Here is a 15,409-nt window from a genome sequence, read left to right as displayed (position 1 = left end):
ACAGAACATACCTTTATTACATTATCAGGGTAAAAAAATCACCGTGATTGTTACATAAAGATTGTTACATCACTGGTTGTGATGCATGACAAACTGTCATCGAGGAAATATTTCTGAATTCCAGCATTTCAAAGAAAATACATTTCCAAATAAAAACCTTGGTTTAGTTTATTCTGTCCCAGATGATAAAGATAACGTGTTTATCCCAAAAACATTAAATCAATTGATGTTGCTGCAGCGGTACATCAGAATAAGAGAAAAAGAAATCCTCAAAAAAAGGTCAAGTTTTCCCCAGTGTTTAACAGAATTGCGAGTTATGCGGCTAACTAAGCTGGAAAATAGCTGATTAGAAAAGCTTTCCACATCCAAAGGAAATGATAATTTAAAATATTTTTCCCATTATGCTTGCTTACTAAACTACTGGAAAAGACTTGAATTGCCAGTTGATTTTATATTTCTGCCTCTCTCTTCCAGCTAACAAAAAAAAGATAGCCCAGTCTCTCTCTCGCTTAAATTCACATTCTTAGCTTGAGAGAAATTATTGACCTGTAATGAGCATTTACCAAAAATGATGCAGCAGAGATCAGAAACTTGGGTGAATGAAGGGCCATCAATTGGATGGACCATGATGTTAACTAGTTACTGTTAGCTATGTTTATCTTGCTTGTTCTAGACCACAGTGAGCCTCTGTCCCCTTTCCCCAGGTGACCTGACAAGCTACAATATTGATTTTTCGGTATCAGCAGAGTCAACTGGCAGGGAATAAGCTGGTGGCATAAAGACATTTGCGCACATCAGCCACAGGAGGGATTAGTTACAAAGAAAAACTCTATCACTCTTCCATCTTAATGGGGTTGTTTATTTTGGGTGTTCTTTGTTAGGCTGTACTCCTGGTTGGCCACATGATTAAGGAGACTGGAGATTCTTACACTGCTGAAGACAGAGGTTCACATGCACCAGTCTACATCAATATTGCTGAGGTTGAGAGAGTTGAGAGCTTCAAATTCTTGAGTGATCATCGGCCGTAAAAATAGCCTGTCCTGGCCAACTATGGCGACACCATGGCCAAGAAGGTTCACCAACGCTTCTACTTCCTCGGGAGGCTAAAGAAATCTGGTGTATCCAGATTGATCCTCACGAATTGTTATTGATGCACCGTAGAAAGCATTCCATTTGGATGATCCTCACCTATTGTTATCAATGCACCAACAGTAGCTTAAAGGACAGTGTTCCCCGCTTCCTTTCCAGTCCTGAAGAAGGGTCTCGGCTCAAATGGTCGACTGTTTATTCGTTTTTATAGATGTTACCTGACCTGCTAAGTTCCTCCAGCATTTTGTTTGTGTTGCTCTGGATTTCCAGTATCTGCAGACTTTCTAGTGTTTATAATAGTACCTTAAAATAGTTTGGATTCTGTTTCAGGATCGCACCTGGGGAGTGCAACAGGACTCCACACCATAGAAAGGTAATGAAGATAACACAGATAACTGCCATCTTGGATTTCTGGGGGAAGGGAATTGAGAAAAACAGTACCAGAGAGTCTTTGAGACTTGTGAGGTGCAGTGTCCTATAAAGATTGTCAGCCTAGTAGTTAAATACAGTTATCTTACAAAAAAAATCAAATGGACAAGAATGTACAGCAGATAAAATGTGCAGCTGAAGCAGTATCAATGGCATTAGATTGCTTTGAGTGGCATTATTCAACAAGCTGTTTACTTCTTTTTCCACACAAGGTTTTATTTCCCCTATGTCTCATGATTCATGTGGTATCTTATTTCCATCTGTGTTCACTAACCCCCTCCCGCCAGCCCTTTTCTGGGCGTTTCTGGAAAACCGGCTCGCTAGCTCCTTGCTCGCAGCCACTGGATTCAGCGGCGATAAACCCACCTTTGTATATCAGGGACGTGTACAACTTTGGACCCGCCAAATCCGTGAGCTTGGGATGTCTCGCCCACCCAAATCCCGGTTTGTGTGTATGGTAACTTCTACCTTAAAAAGGCACACTTGACTACTTCATGCCCAAAGAAACCACTTTATCTGGAACGTCAAAACCAATATGTATATACAGAGGCTTTTACAACCCGTACGGCATGGCAGGAACACTATGTAAAAAGCCCACCGGAAGTGAAACCCCCTATTATCCTAATTAGTATTAACTTACTCTTAATAATGCTCACATTACAACACTTCTCCCCCCTTTAAAATCCAATATTCCCCAAATGTAAAAAACTAGGAAATAAAAACAGCGGTGTTATTAACTTGCGTACCCCTGAAAACTTATACTAGTATCTCAGCAACACACATCAAAGTTGCTGGTGAACGCAGCAGGCCAGGCAGCATCTGTAGGAAGAGGTGCAGTCGACGTTTCAGGCCGAGACCCTTCGTCGGGACTAACTGAAGGAAGAGTGAGTAAGGGATTTGAAAGTTGGAGGGGGAGGGGGAGATCCAAAATGATAGGAGAAGACAGGAGGGGGGAGGGATAGAGCCAAGAGCTGGACAGGTGATAGGCAAAAGGGATACGAGAGGATCATGGGACAGGAGGTCCGGGAAGAAAGACGGGGGGGGGGGAGGGGACCCAGAGGATGGGCAAGAGGTACATTCAGAGGGACAGAGGGAGAAAAAGGAGAGTGAGAGAAAGAATGTGTGCATAAAATAAGTAACAGATGGGGTACGAGGGGGAGGTGGGGCCTTAGTGGAAGTTAGAGAAGTCGATGTTCACGCCATCAACTTCCGCTAAGTCCCCACCTCCCCCTCGTACCCCATCTGTTACTTATTTTTATGCACACATTCTTTCTCTCACTCTCCTTTTTCTCCCTCTGTCCCTCTGAATGTACCTCTTGCCCATCCTCTGGGTCCCCCCCCGTCTTTCTTCCCGGATCTCCTGTCCCATGATCCTCTCGTATCCCTTTTGCTTGTCACCTGTCCAGCTCTTGGCTCTATCCCTCCCCCTCCTGTCTTCTCCTATCATTTTGGATCTCCCCCTCCCCCTCCAACTTTCAAATCCCTTACTCACTCTTCCTTCAGTTAGTCCTGACGAAGGGTCTCGGCCTGAAACGTCGACTGTACCTCTTCCTACAGATGCTGCCTGGCCTGCTGCGTTCACCAGCAACTTTGATGTGTGTTGCTTGAATTTCCAGCATCTGCAGAATTCCTGTTGTTTACTAGTATCTCAGCAACAGTTTATCAACACAAAACACCTGGAAAACATGACAGATTCAACATTCAATCTAATAACAAAAAAAAACTGTCCCGTCAAAGATTCAATCTGTCAGGAGGTTTACGAGTGCGCTGTGATCGGCGCACTACCCCCGGTGATTCAGCAGGCACCGCTGGTGATGGTGTTTTGGGTGGATCTGGTTTTGGGGGCATGAGAGGGGTCTGTGTGTCTGCGTGAGAATATCCATCCTCCTCAAGGGACCCCGACCCCTCTGCCAGCGTCTCGCCCTCTGGCAAAGTCACTGGTGGACATGCTTCCACCGTAGTCTGTCTCACAAATGGAAACTCCATGGAACTGTCTGCCTCTGAGCCGGTATCATGACGCAGGTGCACATGGTCCTGATGTCTGCGGAAAACACGCCCATCAGTCAGCTTAACAACATAGGAGACGGGACCACTCTGCTTAAGAATAACCCCAGGCAGCCATTGCTGATTGTTTCTCACATAAACATTGTCATCCGGTTTTAACTGTCTCTCTCGCACATGTTGATCATGTCCCTCCTTCTGTTTTTCCTGCTTTCTCTCCACTTTCGCCTTCATGTCCGGGCGCAGCAGGTCCAATCTTGACTTGGGCCCACGCCCATCAGCATCTCTGCTGGAGTGCGGGCAGTCGTAGTCTGTGGCGTGAGGCGGTATTTAAACAGGAAACATGAAAGCCGAATGCTAAGAGAGTCCCTTGTCATCCGCTTCAGGCCTTCTTCCACTGTCTGAACAGCCCGCTCAGCCAAACCATTTGGGGCTGGGTGGAAAGGGGCCGTCTGAATGTGATGAAAGCCATTCTGCTGCATGAACTCACTGAACAACTCACTGGTGAACGTTGGGCCATTATCAGTGACCAGAGTGTCAGGCAACCCGTGGACTGCAAACACTTGCCTGAGTTTGTCTTTGGTTGAGGGGGCTGTGATGTTCATGACGTGAGCTTCGATCCATTTAGAATGCGCATCTACCATTACAAGAAACATCTTCCCCATACAAGGGCCAGCAAAGTCCAAATGTAGCCTAGACCCCGGGTGGTCTGACCATTCCCATGGGTGCAAAGGAGCTGGTGGTAGCATATTCTGATTAGTCTGACATTGCGTACATGATTTTACCTTGTTCTCCAGATCCTGATCCATTCTTGGCCACCGAACGTAGGATCTCGCAAGGCTTTTCATCCGAGACACTCGTGAATTTCCTCCACAATCTGTGAATGGCCAGGGGGAGGCACAATGACCCTCACCCCCCAGAAAATGCAGCCATCCTGCAGGCTGAGTTCTGTCTTGCGTTTGGCATAAGGCCTCAGTTCCTCTCTTTCCACGACTCTGGGCCAACCTCGTAAAAGAAAAGTCTTGACTTGGGACAGGACTAGGTCCCTCTCTGTCCACTGCTTGATCTGGGTCACCTTTACAGGTGTCTCTGACAGCCTCTCCAATGTAAGCACAGTCTCTGGGGGCACATGTGTAGTAACAGGTGTCTCAGGTAAAGGTGGTCGACTCAGTGCATCGGTGTTTGCATTATCCCCAACCACTCTGTACACTATAGTATACTGGTAGCCTGACAGTGTGAGAGCTAGTGGTGGGATGCCTCTAGTCTCACTGAACAGGCTCATCAGTGGTTTATGGTCCGTATAAGTTGTAAATACCCGTCCATAAAGGTATCGATGAAAGCGTTTGACCGCAAAAACAATGGCCAGACCTTCTTTGTCTAGCTGTGAATATCCCTTCTCTGCAGCTGTCAGGGTACGTGAAGCAAAACCAATAGGCTTCTCTGAACTGTCCTCCATTACATGTGAGAGAACTGCCCCGATTCCATAGGGCAAGGCATCACATACCAGGGTGATCTCCTTGTCTGGGTCATAGTGAACAAGCAGCTTCGCTGAGTGGAGGAGTTCTTTCACTTCCTTGAAAGCTTTTTCCTGCTCTTCACCCCATTGCCACTTAGTGTCATTCTAAAGCAGCTTATACAGTGGGGTCAAAACCCTTGAGAGGTCAGGAAGAAACTCGCCATAATAATTCACCATGTCCAAAAATGATCTGAGTTCCGTGACGGTCTTAGGGCTTGGGGCCTCCTTAATAGCTCTCACTTTGTCCTCCACAGGGCAAAGCCCCTCAGCTGTGATCTTGTGTCCCAGGTAAGTCACACTTGATGCCGGGAACACACATCTTCTGCGTTTCAAATGCAGCTCTGCGTCTGAGAGCCTCTTCAGCACCCGTTCTAAATTAGCCAGATGCTCCACCTCCGTAGCCTCCGTGATCAAAATATCATCAAGGTACACTGCTACGTGCGGAATCCCCTGCAGCAAAGTGTCCATTGTCCTTTGGAAAATAGCAGGGCTGGACGCCACTCCAAACACCAGGCGATTGTACTTGAATAATCCTCTGTGCGTATTAATTGCGACATACTCCTTTGAATCCTCGTCGAGCAGCAGCTGTTGGTAGACGTGGCTCATGTCCAGCTTTGTGAACAGCTTACACCCTGACAGGGTCGTAAACAGGTCATCCACCCATGGCAATGGGTACTCCTCCAGCCTAGAAACCTGATTCACTGTAAGCTGATAATCCCCACATATCCTCACCGTTTTGTCTGCCTTCAGTACTGGAACAATGGGAGCCGCCCACCTTGAAATCTGGATGGGCTCAATAATGCCCAGCCTCTGTAAACATTCCGGCTCCTCCTCGACTTTGTCTTTCATGGCATAGGGCACCGACCTGGGCTTAAAAAACGTGGTGTAGCCTCAGGGTTGACATGGAGTTTCACTGTCACACCCTTCAGTGTTCCCAGCTCGTCCCTGAAAACGTCACTGTACCGCTGCAGAATGTCCTCCGTCGTGTGTGCATACTTAATTTCATGCCAGTTTAGCCGGATTTTGCAAAGCCAATCACGACCCAAAAGACTGGCCCCCCTTCCCTTGGCTATCATTAGCCTGACTTCAGCCTTCTGACCCCCGGCTGAAATGTCCACATATAACACCCCTAAATGAGGTATGGGCTGCCCCGTATAGATCCTAAGTTTGAGCTTTGATGGTCTAATGGGAGGCAGGTTGGACCCCCATGTCCTCCTGTAGGTCTCCTCACTAATGACCAATGCAGTAGTCCCTGAATCAATCTCAAACTTAGTGTCCTTTCCCCTGACAGTGACTGTGGCATAATATGGTTCAGGTGGTTCCTCAACTGTTTCCACTACAAACATGTTGTAGGCACACGCTGCCTCTTCATCTGCATCTTCTAGATGGTGTGTGGCTGCCTGAGCCTGTTGAGCTTTCCCCTGCCCAGGCTTAATCTTACCCTTTGAACTTCTGCACTTTTTAGCTAAGTGTCCCTCTTTGCTACAAGCATGGCAGACAGTGTCTTTGAATTTGCAATCATTTGCATAGTGCGTCCCTCCACACCGGAAACATTCCAGCCGCTTTGCCTGTTTACCAGTCTCCCTCCTGACTAGGTGCACTGCCGCCGACTGCAACCCCACATGTCCTTTCTGGACATCCTTGACATTATTAGCAGCCATCTCCATGCCTTGGGTAATCTCTAAGGCTTTCTTGAAAGTCAACGGTGGAGTTTCCCCTAACAGGTGGCATTGTATGCCGTCATTATTAATGCTGCCCACTAATCTATCCTGGAGCATGTCATCCAACACCCCTCCGAAATCACAACGCTCTGACTGCTGCCGAAGCTCGGCCACAAAATTGACCACAGACTGACCTGGCTTCCTGAAACAGCTGTGAAACTTACACCCAAACAACAGGAATTCTCACTCTTCCTTCAGTTAGTCCTGACGAAGGGTCTCGGCCTGAAACGTCGACTGCACCTCTTCCTACAGATGCTGCCTGGCCTGCTGCGTTCACCAGCAACTTTGATGTGTGTTGTGTGAAACTTACACCGTTGGACTATCACAGAAGGTTTTGGATTGTAGTGGTTCCCCACGAGCTTGACCAGTTCATCATAGGGAATGTCCCCCGGTTTCCACGGTGTGGCTAAATTCCTTATTAGCTTGTAAGTCTTTGCCCAACACACACTCAGGAGAACAGAGCACTTCTTAGCCTCCTCAGTAATTCCATTAGCACAGAAAAAGTGTCTCAACCTTTCCTCATACTCCGACCAGTCCTCCGTTAACTCCACAAATTCAGTGATAGTCCCAAATGTAGCCAACTGAACGTGAGGCCCCTTATCGGCGCTGCTGCTCCGAGCACGTCCACAAAACCAGTTTACCTCATCAACAAAAATATGTGGTAACTTCTACCTTAAAAAGGCACACTCGACAACTTCATGCCCAAAGAAACCACTTTATCTTGAACGTCAAAACCGATATGTATATACAGAGGCTTTCACAACCCATACAGCATGGCAGGAACACTATGTAAAAAGCCCACCGGAAGTAAAAAGAATGGAAGTAAGCCCCCATTATCCTAATTAGTATTAACTTACTTTTAATAATGCTCACATTATAACAGTGTGACTGTTGTGTGATTTACTGCCCTCAGCAAGAAATAACTGATCGTACACTGCATACAATTAAGAAGTATATTTTAAAATGTTAATTTAAGTGAACAGTTATTAAATAAAGGAAAGAGAGAAAAGGGCCCATTACTCTTAAACAGTGAAATGTACACTTTAAGTTGGAGCTCATCTTGAAATTGTCTGTAACTCATGCGCTGGAACCTCTGTGTGAAAGTACTCACCGCCCTCTGAATTTCGTTCGAAATCCATCTCGAACAAACAGGTCGCCCACGGGAGCAGTGGTTCTTCCTTCTTGAAGCCATTCAGCTGCACAAAGCACCTTGTGCAACCGGGATGGCATTTTTTTCTCTTTTTCTCTCTTTCGTTCTCTCTCTCCCCCTCTCTATCTCCGCCAGTATCATTTGCCTGGGGTCAGATATCCATCCTCGCCTTTTTTTAAACTCTATATATCATAAAAAACTTTTATATTATTGGTTATCTTACCCTCATAGTTCATCTTTTCTCTCCTTATTGCATTTTTCTTGCCTTCTTTTGGTTTTTAAAAGCTTCCCAATCCTCTAACTTCCCACTAATTGTTCCTAAATTATGTGCCCTCCCTTTAATTTTTATGTTGTCTTTGACTTCCCTTGTCAGCCATGATTGCTTCATCTTCCCTTTAGAGTACTTCTTCTTTGGGGTGTATTTGTCCTGTACCTTCTAAATTGTTCCCAAAATCTCCAGCTGTTGCTGTTCTGCTGGCATCCCTGCTAGTGTCCCTTTGCAATCAGCCTTGCCCAGATTCTCTCTCTCATGCTTCTTCTGTAATTCCCTTTATTCCACTGTAATACAACTGGTTTTAGCTTCTCCTTTTCAAACTGCAGGGTGAATTCTACCATAATATGACCACTGGCTTCTGAGGGCTCCTTTACCTTAAGCTCTCTAATCAAGTCTTTTTCATTTCACATCACCCAATCCAGATTTGCCATTCCCCTAGTCTCAGGGGGCAGAAGTGAGTGTAGTTGCTATTGCTAATGAGAAGGTGCTTGGAAAACTGAAAGGGCTGAGGGTAGACAAGTCACCTAGACCAGATGGACCACACCACAGGGTTCTGAAAGAGGTGGCTGAAGAGACTGTGAAGGCATTTGTAGTTGTCCTTCAAGAATCACTAGATCCTGGAATGGTTCTGGAGGACTGGAAAATTACAAATTTCACTCTACTCTTTAAGAAGGAAGGGAGGCAGAAAGACTGGAAATTATAAGCCAGTTAGCCTGACTTCAATAGTTGGAAACATGTTGGAGTCATTTATTAAGGATGAGTTTTGTGTTTACAGGTAGGATAGACAAAGGAGAGTCGGTGGATACTATTTATTCGGATTTTATGAAGACCACACATGAGGCTGCTAAACAAGCCCATGCTATTACAGGAGAAATACTAACATGGATAGAAGATAGGCTGATTGGCAGGAGGTAAAGATTAGAATAAATGGGGCCTTTTCTGGCCGGCTGCTTAGGTGTTGGTGTTGGGACCGCTTCTTTTCACATTATGTGTCAGTGATTTGGATGATGGAATTGATGGCTTTGTGGCCAGGTTTGCAAACAATACAAAGCTAGGTAGAGGGGCAAGTAGTGCTGAGGCAGCAGGGAGTCTGCAGAAGGACTTAGACAGATTGGGAGAATAGGCGAAGAGGTGGCAGATGAAATATAGTGTAGGGAAGTGCATAGTTATGGTCTTTGGTAGAAGGAATAAAGGCATAGTCTATATGTGGGGAAAAAATTCAGATCAGAGATGCATAGGGACTTGGAAAACCTCAGGCAAGTTGAACTTGTAGGTTGAGTCAGTGGTAAGGAAGGCAAATGTAATGTTAGCATTAATTTCCAGAGGACTAGAATTTTAAAGCAAGAATGTAATGTTGAAGCTTTATAAGGCTTTGCTCAGATCATACTTGGAGCATTGTGAAGTTTTAGACTCCTTGTCTGAGACAGGTTGTGCGTGCATTGGAGAAGGTCCTGAGGAGGTTCATGAAAAAGATCATGGGAATAAAAGGGTTAACATATGAGAAGCATTTGCTGGCTATGGGCCTGTACTCACTGGAGTTTAGAACAATGAGGGAGGATCTCATTGATACCTATCAAATATTGAAAGGCCTAGATAGAATGGACATGGAGAGGATGTTTCCTATAGTGGGGGAGTCTAGGACCAAAAGGCACAGCCTCAGAATACAAGGACATCCCTTCAGAGTAAAGATGAGGAAGGAATTTCTTTAGTCAGAGCGTGGTGAATCTGTGGAATTCATTGTTACAAACGGCTCTGGAGGCCAAATCCTTAGGCATATTTATAGCGGAGGTGTATAGTTTCTTGGTTAGTAAGAATGTCAAAGGTTACAGGGAGAAGGCAGGGTTAAGAGGAATAATAAATTAGCCAGGATGGAATGTTGGAGCAGACTCGATGGGCTGAATTTCCTAATTCTGCTCCTTATGGTCTTTAAATACTGTCTTTTTCACACACCTGGGGATATAATTTCTCACTCTTTGTAAAATATCTGTGAAGTTTCTAATGTTATTGCTGCACCCTGGCCATAAATTACACCAAACACCATTCATACAACTTCAAGATATGTCTTCCTATGCTTTATCAGCATCTTTGAGAATGTTGTGTTCATCAAAATATTCCCAGATTAATGGTTTATCGTTATCTTCATCAGAAGCATTGAGGAACTGGTCAAAAGCTCACAGTTAACAAAATGGATTGAAGGTGGTGATGAGATCTTGGATGGCCAAAGGTAGCAAAACAATCAAACTTCCACACTACCACTGAAATCATCACTGCTGGGGAGGTCTTCAGCTTTGAAGGTTATACTGTAATAAGAACATTCATGTTGTAATTCTCTTTAACACAATCCTTACCATGTTGAAGCAGCTCAAATTGCCAGCTTTTGGCTAAAGATGTCTCTAAGCCTCCCGGACGTCTACATCTGCGCCAAGTGCATCGAGATGCAGCTCCTAAGGGACCGCGTTACGGAACCGGAGCTGCAGCTCGATGACCTTCATCTGGTCAGGGAGAGTGAGGAGTTGATAGAGAGGAGTTATAGGCAGGTGGTCACACCAGGGCCACGGGAGGCAGACAAGTGGGTCACGGTTAGGAGGGGGAAGGGGAAGAGTCAGGTAATAGAGAGTACCCCGGTGGCTGTGCCCCTTGACAATAGGGACTCCTGTTTGAGTACTGTTGGGGGGGACAGCTTACCTGGGGGAAGCGACAGTGGCCGTGCCTCCGGCACAGAGTCTGGCCCTGTAGCTGAGAAGGGTGGGGCAAGGAAGAGGAGGGCAGTTGTGATAGGGGACTTGATAGTAAGGGGGTCAGATAGGCGATTCTGTGGACGCATCCAGAGACCCGGATGGTAGTTTGCCTCCCTGGTGCCAGGGTCCGGGATATTTCTGATCGTGTTCAAGATATCCTGAAGTGGGAGGGTGAGGAGCCAGAGGTCGTGGTACATATAGGTACCAATGACATAGGTAGGAAAAGGTAAGAGGTCCTGAAAGGAGAATGTAGGGAGCTAGGAAGGGAGTTGAGAAAAAGGACCGCAAAGGTAGTAATCTCGGGATTACTGCCTGTGCCACGCGACAGTGAGAGTAGGAATGCGATGAGGTGGAGGATAAATGCGTGGCTGAGGGATTGGAGCAGGGGGCAGGGATTCAAGATTTTGGATCATTGGGACCTCTTTTGGCGCATGCGTGACCTGTACAAAAAGGACGGGTTGCACTTGAATCCTAGGGGGACCAATATCCTGGCAGGGAGATTAGCGAGGGCTACTGAGGTGACTTTAAACTAGAATGGTCGGGGGGTAGGAATCAAATTAACAAGGCTAGGCAAGAGGAGGTTAGTTCACAACAGAAGGATGGGAACCAGTGCAGAGAGACAGAGGGGTGTAAAGTGAGGGTAGAAGCAAAAAGTAGTAAGGAGAAAAGTAAAAGTGGCAGGCCGACAAATTCAGGGCAAGCATCAAAAAGGGCCACTTTTCAACATAATTGTATAAGCGCTAAGAGGGTTGTAAAAGAGCACCTGAAGGCTTTGTGTGTCAATGCAAGGAGCATTCGTAACAAGGTGGATGAATTAAAAGTGCAGATTGTTATTAATGATTATGATATAGTTGGGATCACAGAGACATGGCTCCAGGGTGACCAAGGATGGGAGCTCAACGTTCAGGGATATTCAATATTCAGGAGGGATAGACATGAAAGAAAAGGAGGTGGGGTGGCATTGCTGGTTAAAGAGGAGATTAACGCAATAGAAAGGAAGGACATAAGCCGGGAAGATGTGGAATCGATATGGGTAGAGCTGCATAACACTAAGGGGCAGAAAACGCTGGTGGGAGTTGTGTACAGGCCACCTAACGGTAGTAATGAGGTCGGAGATGGTATTAAACAGGAAATTAGAAATGTGTGCAATAAAGGAACAGCAGTTATAATGGGTGACTTCAATCTACATGTAGATTGGGTGAACCAAATTGGTAAAGGTGCTGAGGAAGAGGATTTCTTGGAATGTATGCGGGATGGTTTTTTGAACCAACATGTCGAGGAACCAACTAGAGAGCAGGCTATTCTAGACTGGGTTTTGAGCAATGAGGAAGGGTTAATTAGCAATCTTGTCGTGAGAGGCCCCTTGGGTAAGCGTGACCATAATATGGTGGAATTCTTCATTAAGACGGAGAGTGACATAATTAATTCAGAAACGAAGGTTCTGAACTTAAAGAGGGGTAACTTTGAAGGTATGAGACGTGAATTAGCTAAAATAGACCGGCAAATGACACTTAAAGGGTTGATAGTGGATATGCAATGGCAAGCATTTAAGGATTGCATGGATGAACTACAACAATTGTTCATCCCAGTTTGGCAAAAGAATAAATCAAGGAAGGTAGTGCACCCGTGGCTGACAAGAGAAATTAGGGATAGTATCAATTCCAAAAAAGAAGCATACAAATTAGCCAGAAAAAGTGGCTCACCTGAGGACTGGGAGAAATTCAGATTTCAGCAGAGGAGGACAAAGGGCTTAATTAGGAAGGGGAAAAAAGATTATGAGAGAAAACTGGCAGGGAACATAAAAACTGACAGTAAAAGCTTTTATAGATATGTAAAAAGGAAAAGACTGGTAAAGACAAATGTAGGTCCCCTACAGACAGAAACAGGTGAATTGATTATGGGGAGCAAGGACATGGCAGACCAATTGAATAATTACTTTGGTTCTGTCTTCACTAAGGAGGACATAAATAATCTTCCAGAAATAGTAGGGGACAGAGGGTCCAGTGAGATGGAGGAACTGAGCAAAATACATGTTAGTAGGGAAGTAGTGTTGGGTAAATTGAAGGGATAAAAGGCAGATAAATCCCCAGGGCCAGATGGTCTGCATCCCAGAGTGCTTAAGGAAGTAGCCCAAGAAATTGTGGATGCATTAGTGATAATTTTTCAAAACTCGTTAGATTCTGGACTAGTTCCTGAGGATTGGACGGTGGCTAATGTAACCCCACTTTTTAAAAAAGGAGGGAGAGAGAAACCGGGGAATTATAGACCGGTTAGCCTAACGTCGGTGGTGGGGAAACTGCTGGAGTCAGTTATCAAAGATGTGATAACAGCACATTTGGAAAGTGGTGAAATCATCGGACAAAGTCAGCATGGATTTGTGAAAGGAAAATCATGTCTGACGAATCTCATAGAATTTTTTGAGGATGTAACTAGTAGAGTGGATAGGGGAGAACCAGTGGATGTGGTATATTTGGATTTTCAAAAGGCTTTTGACAAGGTCCCTCACAGGAGATTAGTGTGCAAACTTAAAGCACCCGGTATTGGGGGTAAGGTATTGATGTGGATGGAGAATTGGTTAGCAGACAGGAAGCAAAGAGTGGGAATAAACGGGACCTTTTCAGAATGGCAGGCAGTGACTAGTGGGGTACCGCAAGGCTCAGTGCTAGGACCCCAGTTGTTTACAATATATATTAATCACTTGGATGAGGGAATTGAATGCAGCATCTCCAAGTTTGCGGATGACACGAAGCTGGGCGGCAGTGTTAGCTATGAGGAGGATGCTAAGAGGATGCAGGGTGACTTGGATAGGTTGGGTGAGTGGGCAAATTCATGGCAGATGCAATTTAATGTGGATAAATGTGAAGTTATCCACTTTGGTGGCAAAAATAGGAAAACAGATTATTATCTGAATGGTGGCCGATTAGGAGAAGGGGAGGTGCAACAAGACCTGGGTGTCATTATACACCAGTCATTGAAAGTGGGCATGCAGGTACAGCAGGCGGTGAAAAAGGCGAATGGTATGCTGGCATTTATAGCAAGAGGATTCGAGTACAGGAGCAGGGAGGTACTACTGCAGTTGTACAAGGCCTTGGTGAGACCACACCTGGAGTATTGTGTGCAGTTTTGGTCCCCTAATCTGAGGAAAGTCATCCTTGCCATAGAGGGAGTACAAAGAAGGTTCACCAGATTGATTCCTGGGATGGCAGGACTTTCATATGAAGAAAGACTGGATGACCTGGGCTTGTACTCGTTGGAATTTAGAAGATTGAGGGGGGATCTGATTGAAACGTATAAAATCCTAAAGGGATTGGACAGGCTAGATGCAGGAAGATTGTTCCCGATGTTGGGGAAGTCCAGAACGAGGGGTCACAGTTTGAGGATAAAAGGGAAGCCTTTTAGGACCGAGATTATGAAAAACTTCTTCACACAGAGAGCGGTGAATCTGTGGAATTCTCTGCCACAGGAAACAGTTGCCAGTTCATTGGCTATATTTAAGAGGGAGTTAGATATGGCCCTTGTGGCTGTGGGGATCGGGGGGTATGGGGGGAGGGTTGGTGCAGGGTTCTGAGTTGGATGATCAGCCATGATCATAATAAATGGCGGTGCAGGCTTGAAGGGCCGAATGGCCTACTCCTGCACCTATTTTCTATGTTTCTATGTTTCTATGGCAACCATTCTTTATTTTCTTATTACGTATCCTTAGAAGTCGATGGAAGATATCTGTTGTAATAATCTTTGAGGCCACAGAAGTCCACTGGCCTGAAGACCAAGAGAAGTTTCAACTTTAAGTTAGTAGTAAAATTGGCTCAAAGTAGCCAAGTTAATTGGTTGTTCATTGTTTTAAATCCAAGCACTGACTTCCTGTCCTGAGAAATGCAAGTCCTTTTTGGCATTTATTTGCAAAAGAATCCAGCTTCATCCACTTTGGAAAAAATGCATTAGTGAGAAGCCTCTCTCTTCAATAATTTTAGGAGTTTTCTAAGCAGAATATTCTGAATAATCAGAGAACTCACTGGGATAGCTCATTGGAGTTTTGACCAGCAGCCAATCCAGATGTCGGAAGTTTGGAGAGGAGGGGACTTCAACCAGGTTCACTGCCTAAGGATAAAAGGCAGGAGCGGGTCACGGCAGTGTAATAGAGCTTCGACCAGCGGCCAATCAGTGTTTGGGATTGATTAGTAAGAGCAAGCTAAAGGAAGACAGGGTCAGGCACAGCAGTCATTGTCTGAATGGACGTAGTCAGAGTGGTTCCACAAAGAGAGGCTTCACTCAGAGAAAGCAAAGAAAAGAAAAACTCAAGTTTTTTCATTCCCTTCTTTATAACTGCTCAGCTAGGAGAGCAGGGATGACAGGCAGGATTGTGAAATGCTCCTCTTGTGGGATGTGAGAAAGCAGGGAGACCTCCAGTGTCCCTGCCAACTACAACAGCAAGGAGTGCATCCAGCTGCAGCTTCTAAAAAACCGTGTAAATGAGTTGGAGCTGGAACTGGA

The sequence above is a fragment of the Mobula birostris genome, chromosome 11, assembly GCF_030028105.1.
Source record: "Mobula birostris isolate sMobBir1 chromosome 11, sMobBir1.hap1, whole genome shotgun sequence".
In the NCBI taxonomy this organism is placed as follows: domain Eukaryota; kingdom Metazoa; phylum Chordata; class Chondrichthyes; order Myliobatiformes; family Myliobatidae; genus Mobula; species Mobula birostris.
This window is presented reverse-complemented; position numbering follows the sequence as displayed.